This window comes from Meleagris gallopavo, chromosome 4, assembly GCF_000146605.3.
Source record: "Meleagris gallopavo isolate NT-WF06-2002-E0010 breed Aviagen turkey brand Nicholas breeding stock chromosome 4, Turkey_5.1, whole genome shotgun sequence".
Lineage (NCBI taxonomy): Eukaryota > Metazoa > Chordata > Aves > Galliformes > Phasianidae > Meleagris > Meleagris gallopavo.
Genome location: NC_015014.2, coordinates 42,074,211 through 42,093,679, shown reverse-complemented (window position 1 = coordinate 42,093,679; position 19,469 = coordinate 42,074,211). Strand labels below are relative to the sequence as shown.

General features: G+C 40.1%; 1 protein-coding gene across 4 annotated transcripts in view; it reads left to right on the top strand.

The window, feature by feature from the left end:
* The window catches only part of TRIM2 (tripartite motif containing 2), an 83,862-nt gene that overhangs the window by 16,720 nt on the left and 47,673 nt on the right, over positions 1-19,469 (top strand). For 2 of the 4 annotated variants that reach the window (XM_010710084.3, XM_010710081.3), the window contains exon 1: positions 13,907-14,370. The exons of 1 other annotated variant lie outside the window; for it this stretch is intronic. The gene's annotated coding sequence lies outside the window, so the exon portion shown is untranslated. Of the gene's footprint in view, positions 1-3,080; positions 3,156-13,906; positions 14,371-19,469 lie in introns of those variants that run through there. One more of the 4 variants, XM_010710085.3, reaches the window with a different exon arrangement.

Sequence of the window (19,469 nt, the reverse complement as noted above, 5' to 3'; positions counted from 1 at the left end):
CCACCCTCGGTCTCTAGCCCATTTATGTGTTGCATCTCTCTCTTGGTGTCCCGAGGTCTCATGGGCCCATCGAGCTAAAATAATTCACCCTTGTTCTGCCAGTCCAGGTCTATTTGGGCCACCTCAATTTTGGCAGCTTGGTCTACCTGATGGTTATTTTGCTGTTCTTCTGTAGCCCGCCTCTTGGGCACATGAGCATCTACATGGCGCACCTTTACAACCATATTCTTTGTTCGGGCGGCAATATCTTTCCACAATTCAGCAGCCCAAATAGGTTTACTCTTTCTTTGCCAGTTATTTTGCTCCCACTGTTGTAACCATCCCCATAGAGCATTTGCCACCATCCATGAGTCAGTGTAAAGATAAAGCATTGGCCACCTCTCCCGTTCAGCAACATCCAAGGCCAGTTGGACAGCCTTTACCTCTGCAAATTGGCTCGATTCTCCTTTTCCTTCAGTGGCCTCTGCAACTTGTCGTGTGGGGCTCCACACAGCAGCTTTCCATCTGCGATGCTTTCCCACAATATGACATGATCCATCTGTGAACAGGGCATATTTCTTTTCATTTTCTGGTAGTTCATTGTATGGTGGGGCCTCTTTAGCACGTGCTACTTCTTCTCCTGGTGATGTTCCAAACTTTTTGCCTTCAGGCCAGTCCATGATCACCTCTAGGATTCCTGGACGGTTGAGATTCCCCATCCGCGCTCGCTGCGTAATCAGCGCAATCCACTTACTCCAAGTGGCATCGGTAGCATGATGGGTGGAGGAACCCTTTCCCTTAAACATCCAGTTCAGCACTGGCAGCTGAGGTGCCAGAAGGAGCTGCGTTTCAGTACCGATTACTTCAGAAGCAGCCCGAACCCCCTCATACGCGGCTAAGAGCTCCTTTTCAGTTGGAGTGTAGCCCTCTTCTGACCCCCTGTAGGCTCGACTCCAGAATCCCAGGGGTCGGCCTCGGGTCTCTCCTGAGGCTCTCTGCCACAAACTCCAAGTGGGACCTTTCTCTCCAGCAGCAGTGTAGAGGATGTTCTTTATACCCTGTCCCATTCGTACTGGCCCTAGGGCCACGGCACGGGCTATTTCCTGTTTAATCTGTTCAAAAGCCTGCTGCTGCTCCGGGCCCCATGTAAACTCATTCTTCATTCGCGTCACATGATAAAGGGGACTTACAATGAGGCTATAGTTTGGAACATGCATTCTCCAAAAACCCACTATGCCCAGGAATGATGGTGTCTCTTTCTTATTAGTGGGTGGAGACATGGCAGTGATTTTGTCAATCACATCTGTTGGGATGTGACAACGGCCATCTTGCCACTTTATACCTAGGAACTGAATCTCCTGAGCAGGTCCTTTCACTTTGCTCCGCTTAATAGCAAAACCAGCACACAGAAGAATTTGGATTATTCGCTCTCCTTTCGTGAAGACTTCTTCTGCTGTATCGCCCCACACAACGATATCATCAATGTACTGCAGGTGCCTGGAATTGGAGCATTAACACTTTAACTCCCAGTACACTACATGATGTTTTGATGCAGAATACTGAGAACCAAAACAAAACAAAAACATAAAACCATGACACCATCCAAACAAGGTGCGAACTTCAGCATCTGCTTTTGCAAGGGTTCAGATCCTAGACTAAATTAGAGGGGGAGGGAAGTGACTATAAAGATGGTAATTAATGTAACAGCCTGACTTAATTTGCTCCCTGAAAAGGAAATCAAAATTAAGAGCTGTTAAAGCATTTATTACAATATGCTTAGAACACATAGTAATGACCAGATAGAAGCAGAAAGCTGAAAAATAGAATTGCACATTTACAAATTGTTACTATAAAAGTGAAATGGGAGCCTGCATGGGTAAATAGTAAAAGCTGGATAAAAAAATAACAGAAAGTAGCATGCCTTGGGAGTGCAAGAGAAGAATTAATCAGAAAGGTCAGGGAGAAAACAGTGAAAGCCAAGGAAGTGACATGGTATTTAAGAAGGATTTTAATTATTTCCACAGCAGGAAAATTGCTCAAAGAGACCAAGGCTGAAGTACAAAGAATGATATTAATCCAGGAAGCTATTACAAGAGAGTTGATGAGACCGATTTTATAGCAGGCAGGACTCACAGCCAAATTAGAGGCATAAGAAAGTAGGACAGGGCAGGGATGAAATGAGATCAGCAGCTGTAAGCGGAGTATTCAATTAAACAGGAACAATTCAATTCGAGCAACAAAGGAGATAGGAGCTTGGAGAGACAGGTGGGTTCATAAATGGCTGATTGAAGATCTGAAGGAGCTTAAGTTTCAGAGTGCTCACTTCATGCAATAGCTCTTCTGTCTCTTTGTTAAGTTCATCCAACTGACACAGAAAAATTTTGCTTCTGTGCTATGTTACCTTCCTCGAAATGATAGTGGGAGCATGAAGAGAGAGGAGACAGTAAGTTGCTAAATCAGCTTAACTGTTTCACAGAATCTTGTGCTAATGTCCTCAGGTTGTGACTGTGCTCTCTGGGGGAGAACAGGAGTGAAAGACCAAGCAGATAAGGCGGAGAGGAAAAGAAGCATCAGTGGGTATCAGTAACGGCTGGGAGGTGAGGTCCAGAGAGAGGGTCAGAGTAAGACATTTATGACAGGCAACTGAGAAATGATAGCATCAGCAAACTTAGTGTGTTAGGAAGGATGAGAATATGAAAAGGGTGGAAAGAAGAAAAATCAGAGACTTCTGAAGTTAAACTTCTCTATCGTGAATGTGAGCTGGACTTAATTCACAAGCTTTATTTGTTTGATTGACCTAAAAGAAACAATGCATGGGGGATGCTTGTGGATTATCTAAAGGCAGTAGTATAAATACACAGCAAATATATGTTTTTCCTGAAATTCTTTGTCCTTCCACCTTAAGCATTTTACTGCCTGACAGTAAGCTGTCAAGCACTAGACCTTAGCAGCCCCTTTTGTTCCTCTGCTTAAGAATGAAACGCAGTATCTTGAACGCCCAGAGGGTGGAAAAGCTAATCATTGGCTCGAATTGTGGCCAGCAGTGCAGGCCCGCCTCTTTGGCTTGCGCTGACAAGCTGTTTATGTTTGTGCGAGGCCGCTCTTCAACACAGCGGCCTGACGGCCGTAATGGGACCAGCTGAATGCTGCTCCTGCCTGGACTCTATGGAACTGCAGTAAGTAGCCTTCTGACTCGCCGCGGCTTTTCTCATAGGACAGATGTTTCAGCAAGGCAGATAGGTACTGTTGGAAATATCCAAATAATTTTGTCAGGACGGTATCTCTGATAAAAGCAGATTTTATTTGCCATTGCAATGGCGGGCGTCCCGCAAGCAGGAGCGCACCTATGGACACAACATGACAGCCTTTATACCCTGTTTTCTCCCCCTTGCCTCCCCCCTGCCCTGTTTCCCCACTGGCTGGGTACTCCAGGTTCACAATCTTATCAGAAGATTTACATTTGTTATTTACTTGTTAATTTGTTTGTTATCTGGTGTCAGTCAGCAGCCATCCTGTTGTTTCCAAGATGTCTCAGCGCTCTTCTTGTCGTAGTGATGTGGTGATTTGCTTCTAAGTCTTCGTTAAACAAGGAGCAGTGGAGGGGAGGGGAGGATGCCAGGCCTTCCGATGTCTCTTCAGGCGCTTCCTCGGGCATGCCATGACTTGTTCTCTGGTTTGATCTGGTGCAGGATATTCTTGCAGTGTGTATGACAAAATATACATATATACACCTATATACAGAGCGTGCGTTCCTTATCTAGAGGATAAGTGATGTTAACTATCAGAGATCTTCCCCAAGTTAAGCAGAAAGACTCCCAAAAAGAACTATGACAGCAGAGATCATGAAATAAAATAAATAAATAAATAATCCAATTCTAATACAGAAACAACATTTGATTCCCACAGTACTGTCATACAGAGAGGCAGCGATTAAAGTATTTTCTCCTGTCTGGAGTAAGAGTTACTGCTTTGTATGCAGTGTCCTGGTTACATTTCAGTCTCAAAGGAGACCTTCCTGAGAGGCAAGAGGGGATAAGTCAATAAGGATACAACCCATTTAAACTTGACAGTTTTATATATATATGTGTGTGTGTATGTGTGTGTATGTATATATACATATACATACAAGATTTTAGCTGTTTAGCATCTAATTCTCCTTTTTAGTGGTGTTTCCAGTACTTAATTATCCAGCTGTGTCTCGAAGAGTAGCAGTTTTTGCAAGGTCATAAATGACATTGCATGAAATGGTTAGATATGAGATACAGTAAAATGAACGTTGTCCATAATGCTGATAGATGCTGTTGTATTCTAAGATATGCCTAGCTGTAGAAAAAGCCAAGTCCTGTTCAGAGATTTCAGTCTACTTCATTGGCTGCTATTATGAGAAGTTAACAGCTCTATAGAACAAAAGACTGCAGAGGTGGAATGAGCCTGACTTTTGCTTTTAGTGCCATTTTTGATGTTCAAAATTTTAAATATAGTAATCTGTTTGGATAGTATGCTTCAACTTAATCCTGCATATCAAAAACTGATGGACTTTTCAGACTTTCTCTCTCATCCTTTCCACCAGCCAAAGAAAATCATGTCTCTATCACAGCTGAGCACCATGCAGAATCTCAGACATTCTCTGCCCCTAAAGCTTTGATCGATCTAAATTTAATGTGTTAGCTGCAGAGCTCATCTTTAAATCTCCGTTTATAAATGAAGAAAATAGAAATATGACAGATTAAGTGACTTTGCTATGACTATAGAGCGTAGTAAGTATCATCACTGAGCAGTCTAAGGCTGCTGGACTACATTATTTATTTTTCTTCCTTTCATTTATTTTACAAAATCCTACTGGATAGTGCTAATAGTAATTTCTAGGGATGTCTCTGTGTATCTCCTGAGGTTCAGATTGGCTAAGAAAAATACCTTATACTTTGGCTGCTTATCTAAACTGCTTTGAGCTTGAAACTGAGTGGAAAGCATCAAACAGACCAAGCTGTATTGTTGGTGCTGCTTCCCTTTTCTGGCACGGCTGGAATTGCCCCAAATGGCACAACTACAGCAATTCAGTATTGTCTCCTTTCTTGAGGACCATCCTAGCAATGTTGAATTGCTATTGTGGTCTATTTCTTCAGCTTCCTCCTGAACTAGAGGTGCTAAGATCTGTTCTGTTCAGGCTTTGAGTTCAAGATACCTAGGAAAAAAAAAGAGAAGCTGTCACTGTATGTGTGTTCACAATGCCTGTTTTTAAAGTAACAGAACTAATACAAGTTTCAATTACATTCCAGTTAGCCTTGGATTATAATAATAATAATTAAAAAAACAAAACAAAACAAAAACAGGAGAAGTACGATGCCGTGTTCTTTCTAGCTTGCCCACACTGCCCTCTGTGGATGGGCCCAAAAGGAATGTTCCCTAAAAGCTGTGCATTTTTCTCTGCCCTGATGCTCATGTTTTGGGGTTTTGCACTGTGTCTGCAGACAGCCTGAATGCAGTAGTAGACACAGTCACATTTACAGTATAGCTGCAGTCATGCTGTCATTCATTAATACAGCAGTTGATGGAGGCTATTAGTTTAGGGGTGACCAAAACCCTGACCTCTTACTAATATACTCATGGTTACCAGGTTATGAAGCCCATAAAATTGAATATAGTAGTCTAGTTTTCTCCTTCTCTGCCCTTGACAATGTCAGCTGAGCTCCTGAAACTGATTGATCTCTTAGGAAAGAACAGCTCCCTAGATTAATACAAGTTTTGAGTTGTAATTTATGACACTGAGCATTCAAATTTCTAGTGAAAACAGGAGGCTTTAAAGGTGCTTTTCCGCTGAGGGCTTCATCTTATTAGTGTGTACTCTACTGATGCATCTTATATGCATGACATTTAACAGTTAATGTTATGATAAGAGAGACATCAGCTGTTTGAGTCTGACCAGAAAAGTGAACTGTCAGGTAAAAGAAAAAATATCTAAGTGCCTGAAAGAAGCAGTAGCAGCTTTCTGCCAGGTATGGGTAGATTTCCATGTAAAATCCCTCACCGTCAGTACTCGGGTATCTCTATCCACTGGGATAGAGGCAGGGGTTTGCAAACAGTCCCTCCTCAGTTTCTACGGATAGACTGTCCTCTCACTTAAATCTAAACACTCTGACTAATATTCTCCTTGCTAACATGGAGGATATTAGCAGCCCTGAGGAGGAGGGTTTGGGAGTAGATTGAAAGTCTCACCATGAGCTGGCAGTGTGCACTTGCTGCCCAGAAGGCCAAATGTATCCTGGGCTGCATCAAGAAGAGTGTGACCAGCAGGCTGAAGGAAGTGATCCTGCCCCTCTATTCTGCTCATGTGAGACCCCACCTGGAGTAGTGCTTCCAGTTCTGGGGCCCCCAGCACAGCAGAGACAGAGATGTTGGAGAGGGTCCAGAGGAGGGCATGAAGATGATCAGAGGGCTGGAGCACCTCCCCTACAAGGACAGACTGAGAGAGCAGGGGCTCATTGGCCCAGAGAAGAGAAGGTTTTGGGGAGACCTTACAGTGGCCTTCCAATACCTGAAGGGGACCTACAGGAAAGCTGGGGAGGGACTTTTTACAAGGGCATGTAGTAATGTGATGAGGTGAAATGGCTTTAAACTGAAAGAGGGTACTTTTAGACTAGATATTAGGAAGAAATTCTTGCCTGCGAGGGTGGTGAGACACTGGAACAGGTTGCCTAGGGAGATTGTGGATGCCTCCTTCCATTCAAGGCCAGGATGGATGGGGCTGTGAGCTAGTGGAAGATGTCCTTGCCTATAGCAGGGGGGTTGGAACTTAATCTTAAAAAGGTCCCTTCCAACCCAAATGATTCTATGATTCCATGAATATTCTCAACCTGCATCTACACCTGTGAAAGCTTTAAATATCTTTAATTGTATATATATTGTTTTCAATCTGTTTTCCTAGGCATTAGATCCATTTCTAGGTAAGGAATGTTGTTCCCGCTAAAGAGCATCATGCTACTTGGTCATATAAAATGAAAACTATGGCAAGCATGCAGCCTTTTGTGTTTAAAATAAGAAAAATAGAAAAGATTGTTGTAGTCAGATCTTTCTTGAACATCAAAAGCAGAGGGTCTCCTGCTGTCAAAGTTTTTTTTGTTTGTTTGTTTTTGGTGGCATTACTCAAATAAAGTACTGCATTTAGGAAAGAGAACAATTTTGAATCTATAACCTGCCTCAAAATTCACCTCAAAGGAAGAGTAGAAGCTTTTCAACCAGGAAGTTGCTACAAGGAAACATGGGTCAAGGCAGAAAGAAAAGGGACTGCTGCGTACTTTCCTTGCATGTGGCAGAGGGAATTACAGTGACTAAGCTGCTTTCAGGCCTACGCTGCTTTAAATGCGTTTAACAGGCTCCAATGGTCTCTTTGACTTCTCCCCCTCCTGTTCTGTGTACCAGGCCTTTAAGCTGGCAGAGAATGCTGAAGGAAACAGGCATCAGCAATATGCAGATACTTGTATTGGCTCTGCTGTGTTTTCATGCTTGGAAGATGACCTCTTGACCTCCACAGGCAAGCTCTGTGCTTTCTCCTTACTGGAATCACTGGTTTACAGGACAGAGCTGTCTGCATTGTGCATTGTTTTGATAGTGTGGGAAAGGCACAGTTTAGCTAACTAACTTCTTCTAGGGTATGTACAGAAGTGGTATAAAATGAATCACAGTCACCAGAGGGCCTGCCCAGATTCCTCTCTTTAGCTCGCCTCTCTCAGACCTAGAAAACTAACTGTGTCCCAGCAGTGCTTCAGTAGGCAGAAGATAATATAGATGCCACTATTCCTTCATCCACAAGGGAGCTTTTAAATAATTCAGTTTCCTTCCTTTTTGCCTGTGTAGTTGGGTCAGAGGTTTAAGAAAGCAGCAATTTCAGCTTGTAGAATAAAAAGACCTTATTTGAGTGGGCAGCATGCTGTGTTCTGTCCTGGTTGCTCCTGTCTAAAAAAATTATCATGGCTGTCATTAGCCTTTCCCTCTTATTGCTGGTTGTTCACAGCATGAGAAACCGAGAAGCACAGTACCCATTAAGCTTCAAGGCTGACACTGTAGTTTCACTGATTAGTTCCTACTGGGGCTTGCTTTCTTCCTCGACCTCCTTCTCCTTGCCCAGTGTCTTTAGTGGACAATTTACCTAATGCTCCCTAAGGTATAGTATAATGCCCTAATCTACTCTAATTCAGATGTTACAGCCATATCATGGCATGGAATTCTGCAGGTCTTACTCTGGCAAAACTCCTGCTAATTCTATGATTCCATAATGGTAGCAGCAGACCTGGTTACGTCAGGGCTGAAAACGGGCTGTGAAAATCACAATATATTTTTGTGTGTGTGGTTTAATTTCTGCTTCTAATTGGGATGCTTAATACCCGAGCAGTACCTTTGGCCTTCTTTTCAATTAGTTTTTGAACATGTAAGAGTAAGTTGACAGCTATTTGATATGATTAGTGTTAACTCCAGCACTGTAGTATCTGAACTTTCAGCACATGACAGTTTTTAGACATTGCATTCTTGAGACTCAGGGTCTAAAGAGATTTTCCTCCTTTCCTCCATTTTCCTCATCATTTCTTCCTGATACCTTCTCTTAGGCTCTTTGAAATCTATGCTTGATTCTCATATACATTTTTTGATCCAGAGCTACACCAAAACATTTTCTTTGTTTCCAGTAGCCATAGAAAATGTAATGATTTTATACTCCAATACACAGATTGGAATATGTGAGCCAGAATTACAGTAGCTCTGGCAATAAGAGTAGGAAGACTTGCTTGTGTGGGTAGGAAGATCAGGGGAAACATTCTCAAATACATGCTCAAGTAAATACTGAAATACTTCACTTAGGATACCCTCAGCTGAGATTCCTTTTATTTACACCTGCTTCAAAGCCCTGCACCCCCTGCCGGGCTTGCACTCTAGATTTTAGTGTCTCCTAGCCTAAAACCCCTCACAGTTTGCCCCAGTTTCCAGTTCATTCTAGTTCAAAGCATCTAGGTCCATGTTTTCTACGGCCCATGCCCCTCTACATCAACCACATAGTTCACAGCCTCTGCGGCTTTTTGCCACAACTCTTCTCTTCCCATCAAAGAGCTTCATTTTTCCCCAGGCATCCCAGATCCTCCCCTCCTGCATCTCTTCACTCCATGCCAGTTAAAATGCTTGTTCTGCTCACCTCACAGTCCTTAAAAGCTCCTCCAAAGTCTTCTGCTCCCTAAAGCAGTCTCCTCCTGTCCTCAGTCTTTCCCACTACATTCTGGTGTTTGCAGGTGGAGATACAGGAGGCTGTTTCTTCTCCCCTAGAATTTCAGGTTCCTCAGTGCAGGGATCTTAAGATACCTTCCTTTTTCTTCTTGTATTTGAAGGCAGAACAGCAGGGTAAGTTAGGCATATACTAGCCCTTTGTATGCTGTAAGAATGGATGTCTTCAGGCAAGGTTTGGAGGAAGACTAAGCCAGGAAATATTTAAGCGTGTTATGTTTTTTAGAAAATGTAGCCCTTCTTACTTCTCTTTCTAAATAAGCTGTCCGGTATTCAACACTCACCCTGTGGAACAACTTCAGCCCCACAGGGGCTTTTAAACTGTTTGATGTGGTTCTCTGTGTGCTCATTTCTTTTGTATTTCTGGTCACAAGTTAATGTTTCTTATTCTTCTGATTTTTCCAACAAAAAGGATTTGGACACATTACTTTTGATTCAGAACTTTTTATGAATGCAGCCATATGAAAATATTTCCTGGACACTTGCTTTTGAAAGAAAGCTTACTTCTGTAAGTGAAAGTTTGTAAAAAAAACAAAACAAAACAAAACAAAAAAAACAGTGATACTGAGACATTATGGTTTAGTAGGAGTCTGGACTGACAGTGTGCCCCACGCAGATCCCTGCAGTCACAGATGTTAGAGAGAGCCGTTGTGAAGAAGTGGCTTAGTGCCGTGCTTATTTTCCCTTTTTCCTGGGGACAGCCAGGGGCTACTGCAGCCTGTAGTGAAAATGTCACCAGCCTTGGGGCTTCTCTGATTACGACATCAAGGTTGTAATTGTCTGAGCTGTTTATTTGCTTTATGTGAAAGAGGAGCGATACTGCATTATTAAGCAAAATACCAACAATGCTGAAGCAGCCTACTCCCGACATAACAGTAGGAGCAGGCTGCAAAAGATTACCACAACATATTCACTTTTCAGATCATCACCTGACAACTAGGTGCCTTTCTAGAGGAGATCAGGCTTTTGCCAAACTCAGGTCTCTGGACAACAAGCAGAAACACTAGAATGAAATACACATTAAGTGAGGTCACTGTAAATTAATTCCAACTCAGCACCTGAACCTAGATCCAAGATATTTCATGTGCTGGTTTTAAAATGCTGGTGGTAATACAATTAATAATATAATTAATAATAATTCTTTAAAAATTGGTTATTGTCAGTGCTAAAATCTACATTATTATAATTGATCAGCAGTAAGTGAATTGAAGCTCTACCTTAAACTTCTTCAAGGGTGGATTTGTCTCAGATTATCTGACTTAGGATTTTTCTATCTGTACAAAGCATGCCAGCTTGTTTGCATCAGAAGATTCATCTACAACTTAAACTGTGACTGATTTGAAATCTATGTAAAGTCCTACACCAAATAGTTTACCGTTAGAATGAAAGGTGAGCACACAGCTGTGGTGCATCCCTGGCTTGTTAATCTGCCATCCTGAGTTCCCATCATCTTGGCAATTTCATAGATTAAAATTTTAAGGGAAGATGCTTCCTCCACTGAACTCAGACCTTTTGTGTATCACTTTCTTGGTATTTAAACTTCAAAACAACAAGACACAAAATAAATTGCTTTTGTCTATATCTTTACAGTACAGAAATTTCAGCACAGCCTCACTATGGACTCAATGGGAGCAGAATCCAACTTGAAAGAGGCATTTTCTACCATCTACCATGCATCATAACCTGTGTCAATTACTGAGGAGGGACAACATTCCTTGCATACAGTGTCATTTAAAAAAATCTTTCAAAAATTTAAACAAAAAGCTCTGTATAGTCAAGATTTAAACTGCATCCTTCTCCTTATTTTGAGAAAGCAGATATATTGAAGGTTACCCAGGAGATAAGTGTAAATTAATGTCTTTATTCTTCAGGGAAGTAAAATGCTGTCTGCACCAGCATCACAAACCGACAGTTGTAATTTGACTCTCCACTTCAGTACCACATCTGACCAAAAATGAATTTTTATTCCAAAGATAACAGCCATTCAATTTGTCATGTGCTTTATCAATGTGAATGGAAAGAGAGCCCTATATGTCCGGAAGGCCACACAATGGCTTCTCTGTTGCACCTTCATGAAACGTTTTTATCCCCGGATCTGAACTCTGCTCTTCCAGAGAAAAGAATCATAGAACCATCAGAGTTGGAAAAATCCTCCAGGATTGTCCTGCCCAGCTGTAACCAGGATCAAGTCCTTTTATTTTTGGAAAATATCAGTCCTGATAAAAACAAGAAGTAGTGGGTTCACTTCACTTGATCACTAACTGAGAAAAAAATAACTCATCTCTTACCCTGTTTACTGATGTATCAAAAAGATATCTTTGCTTTAGCTGATGTCTCTGCATTTTGAGTGTTTCAAATTAATAGTCTCATTAGCTTTCTGGAGCAACTCTGATAAAACAGTGAAAAGTTTTAAGCGCATCTGGGAATCTTTGTATGGCTGAAGACACATCTTAAGAATGAGAATGAAGTCATGGAGAGGTAAACCTATGACAGGACCTGAAAGTAGCAGGTCCAACTCCAAGTGTTAGCAGTGGGGGAACAGAACAAAAGAAAAGGAGAAAATGCTAGAATGCAGGCCAAAGATGTGGTATCATTTAAGTTTTAGGACACATGAAATCTGTTGTCATGTACTTTTTGCTTGTGTGTCTAATAATATGGCTGAGCTGAGCTTGTGTGTAGTCTTACATTGGATCACAAGGTTGTATTTCACTTACCTTGGAAGGCTGCCTGTTTTCACAAAAGCTATGGGGATATAATATCTTTGAGAGTTCTGGCCCTCTATCAGATTTGATTGAAATTATTCCATGACTTGTACAGCTATTGAAAAGAATTTTAACAACACAAGCAAAAATACACAAAAAGAAAATTAGTTCATGGTTTTCTCCTTTGTATACTTTTTTTTTTTAGGATCAATCCAATCTAGTTGTATCAATCCTGGAACCAGGTAGAGGATCATAATCATGTAAGATGAGAAATTGAGCACATGACAAGAACTTGGAGTTTTGAGGCAGACTGTTTACAATGGTGTTTTTATTTTGTTAATGACTCACTGCTCTGATTCATGCTTTAATGAAAGCTGCCTCATTTAAAGATTCTCACTGTTTAGCTGAGTGAGATTATGCCTGGCAGAAAAGGTTGCAAAAGTCCTCTGGTGAAAACTGAAGACTAAATAAAACTTGATATTTTAAAGTAAAAGAGTGCAAAAATAACATTATCTTATTTCAGTAATGCAAAACTTCTTTGTCTGACATAGACAAGAGGGAAATTGTTTCTCCAGTTTTTTTGTTAGAAAAAAAATGCAGTTTAGTACTGACCTTGAGCTATCAAAAAAAAAATAAAGTGTAGGCGCCCTTAAGCCTCTGGAACTTGGATTTAATCAGGGCAGTAGACCTTTGAATAGTTGAAAACAGGATATGAAAGTGGCTTTAGGAGTGCGGAAATACCCAAATAACTTGTCAGGGCAGTATCTCTGATAATAGCAGATTATATTTGCAATTGCAATGGTTGGTGTCCTGCAAGAGGAGTGCCTGCAGAAAACTGTCTTACATCTTTTATGCCCTATTACCTGATGATTATCTTTTCTTCCCCTGATTCCTCATTGGCTGAGTACTTCAGGTTCACAAATCTTCCCGACTAAACATACGGAAATATAAATTGTTTCTACCTAAACACATATATTGCTAATTATTTAACTTCTAACATTTGCTTCCATTACTTCTGGACATCTGCTCACACTTGGTTAGAGATAAATTTGGAAGGAGAATAAGGGGGAATATCTTGATGCCTGTCTGTTGCATCCCAACCTAGAGCGAGGGATATCTGGCCTTGTGTGGAGGCCCTGGCTTCTTTGATGTTTGTTAAGTCTGTTTTTCTTTTGCTGAGGGTCTCTTATCCAAACAGAATAGCCTTACAACCTGCTTTCTAGTCCATAGTACTATAACCATACTATTTGCAACATTTAAAAACTACTGCAGTTTTGCAAGCTAGAATTAATCACGGAATTCAGCAATTATATTTCTAAAATATGCTACTAAAATATATGTTATTTGTACTTTTTTACATCAGCTGTTCCTAAGGACAAGTTACAAAATACAAACACATTGTACTCTACTTCTTCAGATCAATTCCCCCTTTTCAGTATCTAATGCAGAAACAACATTCCATTCATACAGGAGCTTTAAGCCACCAGCTTTTTCTGGGTGCTTTTAGAGATTTTGTTTGTGATGCTTTTGATTAAAATGCTCACTGTAATTAATGGAGAGGATCACCTCAGAGGCTTTCCATCAGGCAGCTCTTTACTAATTTTCATGAGAGGAAATTACAACTAAGAAATCTTTCTCACCTGGAAGTATGCGAGTCAGCATTCTGTTCACTGTCAATAAAAACCAGATTGTTCTAAATGACTTGCTAAACTATTGAACTGTTTTAAGCAATGCATAGTTTATCTTGTATTTACAAGCACATGCATTTATTATTAACATATTAAATGTTCCAGAAAGGCTGTTCATGCAGGCTCACTTTGTTTCTCTGGAGGGAGCGCTGCCAAGCACCTCCCTGGGCAGTGTGCTTCTCGTGGGGCCTGGGGGCTGCTGGTGGACTGTTAGCCAGCCCAGACACATGCGTGATAGAGAGTAGATCTGTTTATTTTCAAATCCTTTGTACCTCAGGTTACTTGCAAGGCTGGTGCCTGGGAGTTCAGCATAAACCAGGCTGTCTATGTTGCCTGCTTTGCTTGTAATTTGCAATTTGTGAAAACCTAATGGATGACTCTGTGCTCTGCAAGTTAGTGCAGAGATGGGAGCTTCTAATGTAAGAGCAGCTTTTACAGAAAACACTGAGTTAAGAAGATTCAGGCTCAAGCTAGGTTGCTTCTTCCCTCCCCCTCTTTTGTCTATTTTTACTGCAATGTTGGTATGTGTCCAAGGAGAGTCAGCCATATCACTCGGAAATACGAGGAGATAAACTTTCGACTGCTGGCTTTCTTCATGCTGAACGACTCCAGAGAAAATGAACAGAGAGAAACAAGAGAGATCTCTTTAAGTGTACTTTTTTGACCGTCTTCTCTGCCAACGCCACTGTAGAATACTGAAGAAACCGCAGAAGTCCTTTCCCAGCGTTTCTCTAAACAATGTAAGTTACTCTTTCACACGTGTCTCTAACTGTCCTTGCACTTTTCATGCTCTCGAGTGCTTTGGGAGATTAGGGGTTGAGCAGCAAACCCTTGACAGGAGCTCTGCTGTGTGGAGTAGTGAGTGATTTGTCTGCGTGTCTTTTCGCACATCCAGGGTAGTAGTAGTGGAGGTTAAGTGCCTTGACACCACCTTTCCTTGGCAGTCATGCTAGCTTGACTCTGGGTGCCTGTCAGAACCTTTAAACCTTCTCAGAACGTGCGCAGAAATTTGTTTGTAGTTGGCAAATACAATAGCAAATGTTTTGATTGAACTGCATGTCGAGCTTGCTGTAAGTGCCAGAGTTTCAAAGGGAACTGTGTGATGCTGTGTAAAGAGGACAGGATATGACAGGGGAAATGTTTCCTGCTCTTTAATATTTAGAAGAAATAATTGAAACAGAGCCAAGCAACTCGCCTAGGAAGGAAATAGTGATGTTTATTCAAAGCAAAATAATGACTCTGTTAAGCTGAGAGGACAGTGTTGAGGTATAATTAGGAGGGAGAGTTTCACTTCTCACAGGTGTTAGATTTTTTGAAGGTGGCAGCTGACTCTAAAGCTGCTATATTCTGTTCTGCTTTTGTGAAGAACAAGTCAAGCTATTACCTGATGCTTATCTAAGCATCCTTCCCCACACCCCATCCCTCCCCATGCTACTTCAATTTTATTATACTATTTTCAAAATGTATTCCAGGCAGACTGTGAGGTTTAAGTAAGAGCAAAAAATTATAACATACCAAGAATAAGGCAGTAATCACCCTGAAGTTAAATATTAATCAGGCCAAAACAGTTATATAAATGTCTGCTTGTTTGTGTGTAACAAAACTGTGGCAAAAGCACAATGATTAAGTATTCATCAAGTAAGGACATGGTATGAGAGAAGCTGCCTCCTGTTGTAGCCTCAGACCATTTGTCTTTGACAGCATTTGTTACCTGACTAACAGTTTTGAGACCAACTATTGTGATACAATCATTAGAAGCTCTTTCCTTAAAATTCCACACTTCTCATGCAAGAGCTGAACAAGAATTGACCAGTGATGCTAACACGAGCTTCAGGGTAATATATATGTTTAATGCCTTTATTGCATCAAGTGAGTGGTGTTGGGTCTCAACTGTTTGTCTTCTTTGTGGAAGTTATTTTCTAGTAGAAGTTCAGTGGAATCTTGGTTTTGAGGCAAGGTATGAGACAAACAATTTCCGTGGCCTGACAGCACACACAAACACTGAATTCTGCTATATCCCACAGTATGCACTGCGTTTGGAAAGTGAGGTCTTGTTTGGACCAAGATGGCAATCAGCTGGGGTATTTCCCAAACTCATGATAGTATTTTTTCTCTGGCAGTCTTACTCTGAAGGTCACTCTGTTTCCTGGAAAAGCCTAGATAATAGATGCTTGAAGCCATCTCAAAAACATCTTAGGCTTGTCTTTGCCTGATAATGCAATTTCATCAATTCATAATAAAAATAGGATTTGGACAGCTTATATAAACACATACATATATATAGTTTATATATATATATATATGTATATAGATAGATAGATAGATATAGATATATATGATTCCTTTGAGGAAAATTAGAGAATTAAATGAACTGGAAAGATCTGGGTGTTCTAATTCAGAGAAGAAGGAGCTGTACATTGCTATAGTAAAGCAAAAATTGAATAATCTGCATAAAATATTGAATATGCAGTTTTAGAGAAATGTAATACTGTGACACATCAATTCATACAAAAACAAAGGCACAATGTACGTTGGTATGCTGGGAGAGATCCTTGAGACAAATGTGAAAAAATCGGATTTGATCAGTTGGCAAACAGATTACCTCATCAAAATTAAACATGCCTGAGGATACGAATATAGCTGGTTTGAACTACTTGTTAACATATAGCAGCAAACACATCTTTACTCCAAATAATAAATTCCAGTTCATAAGGAATAATCCTTAATATTATTGAACTGTAGAAAAGAATCTTTCAATTTTTTTAATTTATTTTTATTTATTTATTTTGTTAAGGACAGTGCAGTGTTCTGTGTTAGAAAAATCCATCAATTCTGAATCTACAATGTTTCTTGAAGTTTTTTTTTCTTCTCCTTAGCCCTAAAACCCCCAAAACTTTCTCCTGGACATCTACCCACCCGTAATTTGCTGGATAACATATATGAACTTGCTTTTTAAGTTGAAGAAGTCCTGTGACTCTCAGAATAGAATGCACAATCTCTGATGCTATGTTTGGCTGACACCTTCAGCCAAAATTAGATATGCTGTTTCCAGAGACTGTAGGTTGTGGTTTAAGGGAAAAAAAAAAAAAAAAAGCAACTATCCGTGTGTCATGGACAACACAAAACAAAAGGCTCCAAAACAAAAGAAGTAAATAGTAATTGCTTGGAAGTTACTCAAGTTACTAAATACTGGCAGGAGAAGAACAGGGTCTATGATTCATATAAGTAGGTTTTCATCTCTTTGTTCCTCTATTTTTGATGGCTTATTTTTTTTTAAGATATACTGCTGCTGTTTGGGCCTGCTGTTGTGTTTAGATGACCCCATTGGGGGTGGTCTGTTGGTGTGCTGTAAAGTCACTTGTGTCTGCAATAGCAGGAGCTGCTTGGCATTTATCAACCTTTCTGAACCATTTTATTTATATGAAGACCAGGTTTCATTCATGTGATTTAAATAAATGAATATTTATAGTATAAATTATAATATTAAAGTCAGTTGTCTACTATTTTCTACCATATTTTCTCCATCCCTTTTTTCAAGGAAAAGGTAGGTGACACACTGAGTTACATGGGTTAGTGGTGATGGGCTGATGATTGTACTAGATGATCTCAGTGGTTTATTCCAACCTTAATGATTCTGTGACTTTATGAAAAACATTGTGATCCTTTTCTGTCACAGAATCTGTACACATATCCTGACATTGCATTGCACTCCTCTTAATAATTGGGATGTTCTGCTGTATTTGGATTAGGAATTGCTTATTTTAAAAGGTGAAAGTAGAAATATAGTTTGAACTGAAATAGTATGAAGTGAAATAAATAACATAGCATGCCATTCTAATCGGGAGAGCTGGGGATTGAGTCAGCTGAGAGGTCTGCTGGCCACCAGGCAACCTTCCTGCTTGCCAGGTGGGCTTTAGGGCGCAAACTCACAAGTGAATTACATTTGAAAGGAAGAATTGAAGTAGCAACTGGAATATACTTCTTCAGGCTGTGAACAGCTAGTGTAGCAGGTAGATGTTGGCTGGCTCCATCTGCCTTGCTATTAGTTAGCTACAGTAAGGTTAAGAAAGGCACAGCTAAATTAAGGTTACTAATCACGGATATGTGCAAAATGTTAACAGCATGTATTCTGGTACCTCATATGTTACATAGAGATCCGGTTGACACAAACATAAAATATATCCTGTATAACCGGACTGCTACAGCAGCTTACAAACAAACTACTGCAGAAATGACTATAACGCTTTAGTGTTAGATATAAAATCCAGTCTATAGTAACTTTAAGAATGTGCCTTGCACCCTGGAGAAGACAAATGATACAAAAAATGAGCCATAATTGTCTACAGCCTAAAAGGCCCCCTGGAAGTACTGGACAACTCAGCTTTTTCTAGTCAGCACTTTTGCTCACGTGTAACAGTATTATTTATTCTCTCTCACTTTAATACTGCTGAGTATTTTCAGTCTTGGATGCACGGTGTTTGTAGATGCACCATTATGCCTCAAGTCAGAATGGATCCTTTCTGCAAAAGAGACACAAAGATTGGAGTAGATGCAGTTTCAATTTTAAACCATTCTAAATGTTTCAAATGCATAAGATGAATGTTCGGCAATCTGCCTCATCCTAATCCAGTATGTATTTATTTGCTTTAATGGTGTTAGCCTAAACATGTGTATGATCAGTTTATTTCTGGATGACTTTCTGTTTTTTGTCATGTAAAGTTACTCTGACTGTTTGGGTTTTTTCTCTCCATTCTGAAAATGTACAGAGAAGATCCTTTCTCATTCTCTCTGTTTATTTATTCTTTTTTTTTTTAATGAGTGTTGAATGCTAGCTGTCCCTTCATTGAACTCATGATTTGAAAAACTATCATGTGGAATGGTGGCTTGAAGGAAAAGTATAAATTTCAGTCTCTGCAAAGGTTTGTACTGTACTTGTCTCCTCCAATGCAAAGTTTAGTTGATCTGGATTATTTTGAGGTCAAAGGTACCTGCTATCTACCAGTATGTTTTGTGGAGTATTTAGAAGTTTATTTAGCAAGGAAAGAGCTATGGTTTGATTTTTCCGAGCTGCTTAACTTTGACTAATATGAATATGCTCCTGCTACTTCTGCAGAAGAATAAACCCTCAAAAAAGTGATGGAATATTAAAGAAAAAATGCACTTGAAACAGTTACTTACAGACCCCTTCCAGGGGGAGATAAAAAAAAAAGGAAAAAGAAAAAAAGATTGCATTCAAAAGATTTTGCTGAACTTGGAAATACTCTTGCAAAGATTCCAACAATTATGTTTTTGTGTGCCTCTAAATGCCTTAAATTCTACAGTAGTCCTTGGAGAAACTTAATACGTGTACCATATTTAACTCATGGACTCATGGTCTATATTATTAGAGAATTTGCCTGCACTTTAAGAAGCATAGCTTCCAAAAGAGCAGATGCTCTTTTTTCTCCAGTTCTTCAGAGAACAGTTTTATGTTGTACTTACTGTAAAGAGATGCTTAGAAGTTCCTCAGGAACTAGAACGACCACTAGGGATGAGAATTCAGAACTGAAGAATGAGCCTTTGCAGCACGCATAAACTGGAGGAAAAGAAAAAAGAGGAAAAGTGAATACAGTTTGTGTGCATGATTTTTTTCCTCTTCTTCCAATGGGGAAACAGTATTAATGAAATACACTGTTACAACTTTCTCTCCTTTAATACTCATGTTGGTGGAAGAGATAATGTAAACATTCAAAGATTAACTCTCACAAGATAAATCTCTGTAGGTGTTATATTTAGAGCTGGAAAACCTAGGACCCAAGAAATCAGAACCTAATTTCATGCCACCTGAGGTTTTTTTTTT